Source organism: Polypterus senegalus, chromosome 1 (genome assembly GCF_016835505.1).
Source record: "Polypterus senegalus isolate Bchr_013 chromosome 1, ASM1683550v1, whole genome shotgun sequence".
NCBI classification, from domain to species: Eukaryota; Metazoa; Chordata; class Cladistia; order Polypteriformes; family Polypteridae; genus Polypterus; species Polypterus senegalus.
The window spans coordinates 185,335,579-185,346,516 of record NC_053154.1 but is presented as its reverse complement, the minus strand read 5'-3'; the positions used below and the strand labels follow the sequence as shown (position 1 = coordinate 185,346,516).

The window sequence follows — 10,938 nt, the reverse complement described above, 5'->3', positions numbered from 1 at the left end:
TATTACTGCAGCAAATGGCACTGAGATTCCATTTGAAGGGTGGGTTGAGGTGTCACTTCAGATACTGAGCTCCAGGCATGGGCACGTAGCCATCAATGTTCCTTTAGTAGTAAGTCAAAGTCATGTTAACTGTCCACTGTTAGGCTTCAATGTTATAGAGGAACTGAACCAAGAGAACTGTGATCAGACCGATACCACCATTCTTAGCGCACTGCTGAGTGAGGCATTAAACCTGAAAGGTGAAACAGCAGATGAAATCATCTCTGCAGTAGGAGAACACCTGGGGAAGCAATATCACCAGGTATTACAGTAAGGATGGGGAAAAAGGGGTTTGTTATCCAAGCGTCAAATATGTCAAGTGAGATGTAAAATTAGGGCATTGCCTAGAGGAGGCACAATGACTTTTGAGCCACTAGCAGAGAGTCATTACTCAGAGGGCATTGAACTACTCCATATCTCTTCAAAATTACACCTTACATGATATCTACCTTCCTAGCGGAACAATATTAGGCACTCTAGAAGAAATTATTGATATCTGGCCAGTCCTTCCCCCACAATCTGACCCAGTAATACTCAGCCAGCCAATTGATGGTCAAGTCAATGCTGCACACAGAGAGTACAGTAGAGTTAAACAGGAAAGCAACAAATACAAGGTTACTGCTAGAGAGAAATGGAACCTCACTAGATTTGTCCCACTAAAAAAAGGAAGAACAAGTGGTAGTCAAGCGCATGTTATATGAAGAATGACATGTATTTTCATGAGAAGATGGTGAAATTTGTTGCATTCTAGATTTGAAGCTAAAAATCCACTTAAAGCATGATACTTCTGTGCAGAAAAGGTACAACCCTATTCCAAAGCCCTTATACAAATAGGTGAAATAATACATCCAGACCCTTTTGGACCATGGTTGAATAAAGAAGTCAACTTCGACTTACTCTTCTCCAGTTGTCTGTGTCAGGAAAAAGGACTTAAATTTAGTCTTTGTTTGGACTTTAGAGAGCTACACCGTAAAACCATCCCTGACAGACACCCCCGGACAGGCATTCAAGACCTACTGGATAACCCTGGGGGCTACTCCTGCTTTTCAATCCTGGATCAAGGAAGTGCATACCATCAAGTTTTCATGGATGAGGAATCAAGATCTGTCACTGCCTTCAGTACCCCATGGGGGCTATATGAGTAGGTACGCATTCCTTTTGGCTTGAGCAATGCTCCTGCAGCATTTCAATGATGCATGGAAGGAGTAGTGGAGCAATTTAGAGATGAATATTGCACCTCATATTTGGATGATGTACTTTGCTTTTCCAAAACATTTCATGACCATGTGGAAGACTTGAGACGGTACTGCGTCAAATGCGAGACCACAGAATAAAATTACGACCAGAGAAATGTGAGTTATTCAGACAACAAATCCGGTACAAAGGTCATCTAGTGTCTGAAGAGGGGGTGCAGATTGACCCTAAGGATTTGGAAGCAGTCCGACAGTTAAAGGAAAAGGAACCCAAAACAGTTGGAAAAGTCAGATCATTGCTGGGCTTCCTTAGTTATTACCACTACTTCATACAGGACTTTTCCAGGTTGACATCAAATACCGCCCTGGGAAAGCAAATACAGATTTTGATACACTGTTCCGCTTCCCTAAGGACTTACAGGCCACTATCACTGAGTATAATGAAACAATACCTCCAGAAGTCATCTCAGCTGTCTGGCAGGGAGACAAAGCAGCTAAAGATAAAGAAGTGCCATGGGTGGCTACTCTACAGTTCACCTCAATAGATGATGGTGTGTTGCCAGGAAGTGCTGATACCAGTTGTCCTTAAAAGCCTCCATGAGGATATGGGGAATATTGGATCTGACAAGGTGATTCATCTGGTCAGAGAAAGATTTTATTGGCCTTACAATGACAGAGTGAAGATTATGTAATTCGACAATTAGAAACCCAGACAGAGCACCTATGGGTAATATTACTATGAGCAAACCTTTTGAACTGCTCTCTATGGACTTTTTGCATTTTCAGCCAAGTAAAGGAGATTATGAATATGTTCTGGCTCTGATCGATCACTTCACTCACTTTGCACATATGCCACCAAAACCAAATCTGGAAAAACTGCAGCAGAGAAGATATTCCAAGACTTTATCCCCCGTTTTGGCTACCCTGCAAAGCTGCACCATGACCAGGGGCATGAGTTTGAAAATAACTTATTCCAGAGGCTCCAACAACTATCTGGAATAGCTCTCTCCCGCACCACCCTCTATCATCCACAGGGGAATCCAGTAGAACGATTCAATCGAACTCTGCTTCAGATGGTCCGAACCTTAGAAGAGAAAAAGTCAAAATGGAAGGATTATCTACCACAAATTGTGCATGCATGCAATTATTCAAGACACGAATCAACCATTTTTTGTCTTGTATGGCAGAGCTCCAAGATTACCTATCAATTTTTTGTTTAATTTTACAAATGACAATGAGGAAACAGACAGCCAGGACTTTGTCTAAAAATGGGCAACCAAGATGAAAGAAGCTTACAGCACTCGGGGTTACCAGGCTGTCTCTCATTCAAATACTGGCCGAGCCCGAATGTGTTTAACTTCTGAGATTCGGTGCGTTGACACTGGTGTGGCCATAAACAAAAGCCATGCTCCTTCAGATCGGGGGAGCCAGCTTCCAATGGAAAGGATAAGGATGCATTTCCAAACCAAACACTGATGCCCAGCTTGACTTCAACAGTAATGGAAAAAAGCTTACAGCACTCGGGGTTCCCAGGCAGTCTCCCATCCAATTACTGTCCGAGCACGAGAGTGTTTAACATCTGAGATCAAAGGAGATTGGGCGCTTCCTCACTGGTATGGCCATAGGCTAAAGCCTTCTACTTTAAAGTTCACTATATAGTGAAGAACAGGGGAGCCCGCTTCCAATAGAAAGTATAAAGATGCATTTCTCAGCCATACACTGATGCCTAGGTTGAGTACAAAAGTAATGGCCAAAAGCTTACAGCACTCGGGGTTCCCGAGCTGTCTCCCATCTGAGTACTGGCCAAGCCCGAGAGTGTTTAACATTCGAGATCAAAGGAGATCGGGCGCTTTCTCACTGGTATGGCCATAAGCGAAAGCCTTCCACTTTAAAGTTCACTATATAGTGAAGAACAGGGGAGCCCGCTTCCAATTGAAAGGATAAAGACACATTTCCAGCCATACACTGATGCCTAGGTTGAGTACAACAGTAATGGCCAAAAGCTTACAGCACTCGGGGCTCCCAAGCGGACTCCCATCTGAGTACTGGCCGAGACCGAGTGGATTTAACTTCCAAGATCAGACACTATAGTAAAGAACAGGGGAGCCCGCTTCCAATGGAAAGGATAAAGATGCGTTTCCAAATCAAACAATGATGCACAGGTTAAGTAAAATAGTGAAGGCTAAAAGCACTCCGAGTTCTCAGGAGGTCTCCCATCCAAGAACTGGCCGAGCCCATGTGTGTTTAACTTCTGAGATCAGACGAGATCGGGTGCATTCTCACAGGTGTTGCCGTAAGCGAAAGCCATGCTACTTCATGCTGGTTAAATACTGAAGCTATTGAGTGGCGCTTCCAATGGAAACGATTAAGATGTGTTTCCCAGCAATACACTGAAGCCCAGGTTGACTTCGCTTGTAATGGAAAAAAAGCTTACAGCACTCAGGGTTCCCAAGCGGTCTCCAATCCACGTATACTGGCCGAGCCAGTGCATGTTTAACTTCCAAGTTCAGATAATGCACCCGTAACGTGATTTTGAGGCGCACTAGCTTAATGACGTCATTGATATCTGCGCAGTCTGCAGTTGATTTGGTCAGTCACTCATCTGCTGGCCCTGTCATGATCTCAGTACTACGCAAGTCTGAGGCTTCGGAGCCCCGTTCGAAACCTGTCATGACGCAATCTCGGTACTGCACATGTCTGTGCAAAGCTTCGACTCATTATTTATTCATCAAGCTCCCGTTTAAAGTACATAAGGCAAAAAAACTCAACAGAATTCCCATTGAAATGAACGTTTGTACAGTGATCCCTCGCTATATCGTGCTTCGACTTTCGTGGCTTTACTCCATCGCGGATTTTAAATGTAAGCATACTGTATCTAAATATATATCATGGTTTTTCGCTGGTTCGCAGATTTCTGCGGACAATGGGTCTTTCAATTTATGGTACATGCTTCCTCAATTTGTTTGCCCAGTTTATTTCATACAAGGGACGCTATTGATGGATGGCTGAGAAGCTACCCAATCAGAGGACGTATTACATATTAAATAAAGCTCCTCAATGATATACGATATGCTTCCTGCGCGGTGCTTAACACACTTAAAAGCTATAACAGCCCGTATTGATTTTTCATTGTTTGCTTTTTTCTCTCTCTCACTCTCTCTGACATTCTCTGCTCCTGATGGAGAGGGTGTGAGCAGAGGGGCTGTTTTCACAGAGGCTGTTTCCACAGAGGATACGGACGCTCCTATAAAAAATGCTGAAAGACTACCTTCACATTGATCCCTTCATTGTGGCCGCTTTATCACGGTGGTTGCATACTTAAAAGTGCAACAGCCCTATTGATTTTGGATTGTTTACTTTACTCTCTCTCTCTGACATTCTCCGCTCCTGACGAGCACCTTGAAGAGGAAGATATGTTTGCATTCTTTTAATTGTGAGAAAGAACTGTCATCTTTGTCTTGTCATGGAGCACAGTTTAAACTTTTGACTAAAGGGTGTTATTTCATGTCTAGAGGGCTCTAATAATGTTAAAAAACATATTTAGAAGGTCGTTCAATGCTCTAACTGTGAAAAAATTTGATTTATAAATAAAGAATCCTACTTCGTGGAAATTATTTTATCTGTCTGGAGCGGATTAACCGCGATAAACGAGGGTTTACTGTATAACTGTGCGGAGAAAATTTATAATGTGGGAGAGTTTCTAAGGGCTTAAAATATATAAAAACTAGCAAAATACCCGTGCTTCGCAGCAGCGAAGTACTGCATTAAAATTTTTATTAAGAAGAAAAGAAAACCTTTTTAAACTGAGGGAAAATATGCCAATAATTATTTGTTAAGGATCCCTTTGTATACCATGTTGTCAGTTCGGCTCTCCGGTTGTAACATGACCAAGCTGTGCGCTGAGCTTACTCTTAAGGATGCAACGTACAGTTGGCCATGTGAACAGTAATCTTGTCTCAAACCTCACAGCTTGGATTGCTGCTGTCATAATCGGTTTGAGTTTCATGGTTTGTTTCAATTACGACAGTATTTGCAGGATTTGTTGTGTTGAAGTGACATTTGGAATCTGTCAAGCGTTGTAAGCGCACAACCGGTTTCATCGATAAAATCACATCCAGCTTTTGAGAGTTTAAACATTCATAAACATCAAAGTGTCCACTACTGAAATCGTCACCTGTGAATCTAAGATGTTTAAGAGGCATTGGCGGTTGTGGAAAGGTGTAAAATATTTGGCCATTTCGGTACACTTGAAAGCAACAACCGAACAATTCAGAGGCAGCCATCAACTCACATGCAGAACCATAGGTGAAGGGCTTAAGCATTTCACTCTTATAGTGCTCCTGTGTAGTATAATTATCTCCTGTACCATCATCAGTCCACACCTTGAACCTGTCCCAGTTATTCAATACATAAGACACAATGTTCCTCCGGATATAAAGAGTGAGCCTGATATGGCAGTGCAATATGATCATCTCGATAGACATGGTAATGGGGGTTGGAATGATAAAGGAAATGGGTACCTGAGCAATGTAAAGTAAGTGTAAAATACCTACACAATAACTATAATTGTAATAAACAAACAATAAAACAGCAGAGAAGTCGTGGATTAAACAAAAAGACTCTAGTTATCAGCATGGAGACGTGAATGCCGTGGCGAAGCAAGGAAGGGAATGTAGAGACCGTAGCGACGGACGGTCTTATATAGGCAGGCAGCCAACAACGTGGGAGGCGTTGGGATGGGGGACCCAACGGCACCTCACATGACGACCGAGCTGCAGGCTATAGACGTATATATGTACGTAAGTAGGATTCAGTTAGCGTTGGGAACCCGTGTACCAAATTTCTTGAAGATGGGCCCATAAGTAACAAAGACTGTTGAAAAGTTCAATATGGCAGCCAACAGTGGCATCATACCACCGAAATAAGTACTTACTTTGGTTTCGGTTAGCTCAGGGAAGCCTCCTACCAAATTTCGAGAAGATGGGGCCATAAATAAGAAAGTTCAACATGGCGTACGTTGTTGACCGTTATGACCATTACGCATAAAATTTCGAAATGAAACCTGCTAAACTTTTGTAAGTAAGCTGTAAGGAATGAGCCTGCCAAATTTCAGCCTTCTACCTACACGGGAAGTTGGAGAATTAGTGACGTTAGAAAGTTCAATATGGCGGCCGACAGTGGTGTCATACCAACGAAATAAGTACAGACATCGGTTTCCGTTAAAAGTTCAATATGGTGGCCGACAGTGGCATCATACCACCGAAATAAGTACCAAATTTCAGCCTTCTACGTACACGGAAAGTTTGAGAATTAGTGACGTTTGGAAAATTCAATATGGTGGCCAATAGTGGAGTTATACCACCGAAATAAGTACTGTAAAAGATATAAGAGGAGACAGCATAAAGGTTTGGGGTTCGCCAGCCCCGTATATTGTGCAGAAATCAGGTTTTTAAATTGGTCAAAAATCATAAACAAAACAGTTCATAACGACGCCGAACCATGGCGTCCGCGGCCATTTTATTGGGGAGGAGCCGGAAGTGGAGGAATGCTGGGAAGGACCGTGAGGGAGGATGGGATTGGTGACATCAGGGCAAGATGGCGGAGGAAGGGCGGAAGTGCCGCACTGCAGTCAAAACCCGGCTTATGGCTGAGGAAGGTCCTTTTTCCTATGAGAAAGCAGAGGGAGAAAGTTAGTACCCACCATTCCCTGCCGGCGAATACTTTCCCAGGTGCGTTCGAATCCGTCCGCGGCCTCCTACTCGCGCGTGCTTGACAGTACGTACATCGGTTTTGGTTAGCGCAGGGAAGCCACCTACCAAATTTTGTGAAGATGAGGTCAGCCTTCTACCTACACGGGAAGTTTAAAAATTGGTGACATTGGAAAGTTTAATTTGGCGGCCGACAGTGGCATCATACCATCGAAATAAGTAAGTACAGCGGTTTCAGTTAAGCGCAGGAAAGCCTACCAAATTTCGTGAAGATGGGGCCATAAATAAGAAAGTTCAACATGGCGGACGTTGTCGACCGTTATGACCTTTACGTGTAGAATTTCGAAATGAAACCTGCTTAACTTTTGTAATTATGCTGTAAGGAATAAGCCTGCCAAATGTCAGCTTTCTACCTACATGGGAAGTTGGAGAATTAGTGATGAGTCAGTGAGTGAGTGAGTCAGTGAGTCAGTGAGGGCTTTGCCTTCTATTATTATAGACTAGAAGAATACCCGCGCTTCGTAGCGGAGAAGTAGTGTGTTAAAAAAGGTATGAAAAAGAAAAGGAAAAATTTAAAAATAACGTAAGATTGTTAATGTAATTGTTTTGTCATTGATATGAGTGTTGTTCTCATATATATATATATATATATATATATATATATATATATATATATACAGTGGTGTGAAAACTATTTGCCCCCTTCCTGATTTCTTATTCTTTTGCATGTTTGTCACACAAAATGTTTCTGATCAACAAACACATTTAACCATTAGTCAAATATAACACAAGTCAACACAAAATGCAGTTTTAAATGATGGTTTTATTATTTAGGGAGAAACAAAATCCAAACCTACATGGCCCTGTGTGAAAAAGTAATTGCCCCCTGAACCTAATAACTGGTTGGGCCAATAACTGCAATCAAGCGTTTGCAATAACTTGCAATGAGTCTTTTACAGCACTCTGGAGGAATTCTGGCCCACTCATCTTTGCAGAATTGTTGTAATTCAGCTTTATTTGAGGGTTTTTTAGCATGAACCACCTTTTTAAGGTCATGCCATAGCATCTCAATTGGATTCAGGTCAGGACTTTGACTAGGCCACTCCAAAGTCTTTATTTTGTTTTTCTTCAGCCCTTCAGAGGTGGATTTGCTGGTGTATTTTGGGTCATTGTCCTGTTGCAGCACCCAAGATCGCTTGACGAACAGATGGCCGGATATTCTCCTTCAGGATTTTTTGGTAGACAGTAGAATTCATGGTTCCATCTATCACAGCAAGCCTTCCAGGTCCTGAAGCAGCAAAACAACCCCACACCATCACACTACCACCACCATATTTTACTGTTGGTATGATGTTCTTTTTCTGAAATGCTGTGTTCCTTTTATGCCAGATGTAACGGGACATTTGCCTTCCAAAAGTTCAACTTTGTCTCATCAGTCCACAAGGTATTTTCCCAAAAGTCTTGGCAATCATTGAGATGTTTCTTAGCAAAATTGAGACGAGCCCTAATGTTCTTTTGCTTAACAGTGGTTTGCATCTTGAAAATCTGCCATGCAGGCCGTTTTTGCCCAGTCTCTTTCTTATGGTGGAGTCATGAACACTGACCTTAATTGAGGCAAGTGAGGCCTGCAGTTCTTTAGACGTTGTCCTGGGGTCTTTTGTGACCTCTCGGATGAGTCGGCCGGCCACTCCTGGGAAGGTTCACCACTGTTCCATGTTTTTGCCATTTGTGGATAATGGCTCTCACTGTGGTTCGCTGGAGTATCAAAGCTTTAGAAATGGCTTTATAACCTTTACCAGAGTGATAGATCTCAATTACTTCTGTTCTCATTTGTTCCTGAATTTCTTTGGATCTTGGCATGATGTCTAGCTTTTGAGGTGCTTTTGGTCTACTTCTGTGTCAGGCAGCTCCTATTTAAGTGATTTCTTGATTGAAACAGGTGTGGCAGTAATCAGGCCTGGGGTGGCTACGGAAATTGAACTCGGGTGTGATACACCACAGTTAGGTTATTTTTTAACAAGGGGGCAATTACTTTTTCACACAGGGCCATGTAGGTTTGGATTTTTTTTTCCCTAAATAATAAAAACCATCATTTAAAAACTGCATTTTGTGTTTATTTGTGTTATATTTGACTAATGGTTAAATGTGTTTGATGATCAGAAACATTTTGTGTGACAAACATGCAAAAGAATAAGAAATCAGGAAGGGGCAAATAGTTTTTCACACCACTGTATATATATATATATATATGTATATGTATATATATATATATATAGCAAAATACCCGTGCTTGGCAGCGTAGAAGTAGTGTGTTAAAGAAGGAAAGAGAAACAAAAGGAAAATTTTGAAAATAACGTAACATAATTGTCAATGTAATTGTTTTGTCACTGTTATGTGTGTCGCTGTGATAAATATATATATATATATATATATATATATATATATATATAGCAAAATACCAAGGCAGCAGCAATGTCGTGTTAAAGAAGTTATGAAAAGAAAAGGAAACATTTTAAAAATAATGTAACAAAATTGTCAAAGTAATTGTTTTGTGTATTTGGCGCAGCGTCACAAAGTTGTTTTCGTCAAGCTGCATCAGAAAATGTACCACGACGCCTGACACGCCTCCTTTTACTGTTTTCTCACAGCTTGGATTGCTGCTGTCATAATGGGTTTGAGTCTACATATATATTTATATAAATATATATATATATATACAGTATATATAATTGTTTTCGTCTTCAGTACATACATACATGCATACATTAAAAACATACATTATATACCACCCTCATGAAAATGGTAGTGGTGCAGCAGTACCATTAACGCTTCATAATAAAGCATCCGTGGGTTCGGGTCCCACGTTCGCCCTCTGTGAATTATTTTATTTCATTAAACAGCAAATTCCAACGTGGACCGGGAGCGAGTAAGGCGAGAACACTAGTAAAGATATATCAAATGGAAATATGCATCTTGTATTATGTCTATAACAAAAAAATTTAATTGAGTAACCATTTCAACTGTTTTTGTAGTTGCTGATGGTGTGTTTAGCGGTTAAAATTTTTAAATATTAAATTGATAAGGTGAGTAGTATAGGGGCGTCACTATTATACATCATCAGATTTTGGCAGGTGTATGTCCCGCCCCCCTGGCATTTCCGGTACCCACTTGCTGCCACCTGGTTAATGGGCATTTCCCCCCACGGTCTGATCTCTGCCTGTTGTTGGGTGCGCTGTTTGACCGGCATCGGACCTTTTGTCAGTCGTGCACAAGGAAAATGGTCGGCCGATCTTAGCCTTGATGCTAAACTGGGGGCTGATCATCTTTGTGATCCGAGATGGACCCTTGGGAGCCTGTAAGGTGTAAAAAAGGTAAGTCATCAATGGGGCGGAGCAGACATCCTGCTCCTATCTGCGTGAGGCGCCCGAGGTGTGTACAGAGAGTACAGAGAGCGTGATTGACAGACCCCGGCGAGAGGATGTACAAGAAAACTTTAGAGAGAATCTATTACACACCCAAGGAACCTGGCAGTTTTGGTGGTGTTAACAGCTTGTTGAGAAATGCATCAAGTCGTCGGAAAAATGTTAAGCGAAAAAACGTATTGGAGTGGATGAATGGCCAATATACCTACAGTGTGCACAAACCAGCACGGCTCAGGTTCAAGAGAAACAGAACAATTGTTTCAACGATTGATGACCAATGGCAAGCAGATTTGGTAGAGATGTGTTATTACTCAAAATTCAATGATAATCATAAATTTATCCTTACCTGTATCGATGTGCTCTCAAAATATGCTTGGGCTGTGCCATTAAAGGCCAAGGCAGGGAAAGAAGTTTCTCGGGGTTTTAGTTTGATCTTTAGACAGGGCCGAGTTCCTAAGAAGCTACAGACAGACCAAGGCAAAGAATTTCATAACCCATTGGTGCAAAAACTTCTAAGACAGAACAATATTGTACATTTTGTCACAAACAGCGATGTAAAGGCCAGCATAGTAGAAC

General features: G+C 41.7%; 2 pseudogenes; both read right to left on the bottom strand.

The window, feature by feature from the left end:
- Window positions 1–2,987: 2,987 nt before the first annotated feature.
- Window positions 2,988–3,106, bottom strand: LOC120520041 (annotated as a pseudogene).
- Window positions 3,107–3,412: 306 nt separating this feature from the next.
- LOC120520293 lies at window positions 3,413–3,531 on the bottom strand (annotated as a pseudogene).
- Window positions 3,532–10,938: the final 7,407 nt, after the last annotated feature.